Source organism: Haliaeetus leucocephalus, unplaced genomic scaffold, assembly GCF_000737465.1.
Source record: "Haliaeetus leucocephalus isolate CR32 unplaced genomic scaffold, Haliaeetus_leucocephalus-4.0 Scaffold269, whole genome shotgun sequence".
NCBI classification, from domain to species: Eukaryota; Metazoa; Chordata; class Aves; order Accipitriformes; family Accipitridae; genus Haliaeetus; species Haliaeetus leucocephalus.
This window is the reverse complement of record NW_010972705.1, coordinates 81,568-83,381: the sequence shown is the minus strand read 5'-3', so window position 1 is coordinate 83,381 and position 1,814 is coordinate 81,568.

The window sequence follows — 1,814 nt, the reverse complement described above, 5'->3', positions numbered from 1 at the left end:
GTATGGGGTCAAGGGATAGAGGATGAGCAAACAGCAGCAAAGGAAATAAGACCACAGAAAAGGTCAAAAACCATAGGACATCTCACTGGAGGCACCAGGGGCTGAACAAATAGTCTGGTATCTGGTGCCCCCATCCTCTTCACCAACCCTGCCTGCTCAGCAGAGTGCCAAGCAGATACCAATTTCCACATCAGCTAAGTGAGCCCTGCCGTAAAATGCCAGGCCTTACAAAGGCGGGATGCCGGAAGGGTAAACCCACTACATTTCAGGCAACCAGAGGTGCCATACAGAATGGGAAAAATGCACAGCAGGAAAAAGCCTAAAGGGAAAAAAGTTATTTTTTTCCTGGCTCACCACCTGAAACTCCTCTTCTTAGGGACTCGAGCAACCTTCCTTCCTTGCCATCTGTCCTGTCACCATTCACTTTAGGTTGCCAGAAGCTGCACCAAGTGCTCTGACATACCTCTGCTCTGCCACTCCCTTGCCGTTCTCTGTTCATCCCTAGCATACTCTCCTTGACCTTTTCCTCCTGTGGCACAGCTATCCTTTGTCCTGGGATTCGTCTATGTCAATGGGGTGCCTACCTGCATCCAGCCTAGCAAAAGAGTGTAACACTTAGAAGAAACTAATGTAAGTGTGGAATTGGTTCCAGTTTCCTGACCACTCAGGCATTGGTCTCAGCAACCATGGAGAGAAAATGTGAAGGAGCCTTTTGATTCTCTAGTCAGGTGGATTGTTTGGGATATCAAATAGGTCTGGGATGAAGCCCCCAAGAGAACAACTAGAGAAGGAACAAGGGAGCTCCAGAAAGCCTGTGCTGGCTCAGCCTGAACACTGTCTGGGACCGAGGCACCATGTGTAATGAATATAACGTGGCAACCTGAACAGGCTTTAATCTGCGACATAAACCACTCACAATCAGTCCTGCCAAAACCCTGCAGAGCAGAAAATAAAAACCCACCTTAAAATAACAAGTAAAAACCTAAAAAAAAAAAAAGCTCCTGGTTCGAATCACTCCTTCGGCCAGCGAGAGAGGAACCGAGCCACGTTTCTGAACGTTCACCCTGCCCCTAAACCCACCCGCCCACCCAGGGACCAGGCGGCGCCCGGGGGGCGCTGGAGCTCTACCTCACCGCGGCCTGACAAAGCACTCAGGCGGGGCCACCCGTCCCCGCAGAAGCCCCCTTCCCGGTCGGGCTCCGCCGGCGCGTCAACCCTCCACGGAGCGAACCCAGGAGCGGCTGCAGCCTTGCCCCGGGGCCTGCCGCGGCGACAAACCGGCGACAAAGCCCACCGGGAGCAGGGAGGCCCCGCAGCCCCTCACGGAGGCGCGACACTCCCCGCGCCTCCCTCAGCGCCGCCATAGGCGGGGCCAACCGTCCCCTTCCGCCGCGCGCGCCCTGGGGCGGGGGGGTGGGTGTGTGCGCGCGCGCGCCGTGCCCCGGTCACGTGACGGGGGAAAGGGGCCGGCTTCACTCTCCCTGCTCACGTGGTGCCGGAGGGGGTAGGCGGAAGGGCCGGTGGATGGGCGTGCGCTGGTGGTGTGTGAGGGGCGAGGCGCGCGGGAGCATAGAGGGTTGGGGGGGGTGCGGGGAGGGGAGGCGAGGCGAGGCGGTAGGCGAGCGCGTCACGTCACGTCACGTCACGTGGCGGGGGAGCGGCCTCGCGCGCGCGTGGAGGAGGAGGAGGAGGGGGAGGGGGAGAGAGAGAGAGAGAGAGCGCGGGCGAGCGAGCGAGGCAGGCAGGCGCGCGCGGGGCGGTCACGTGACGGTGGTGGGCGCCGCTGCTGCTGCTGCTTTGTGAGCACATTGGGC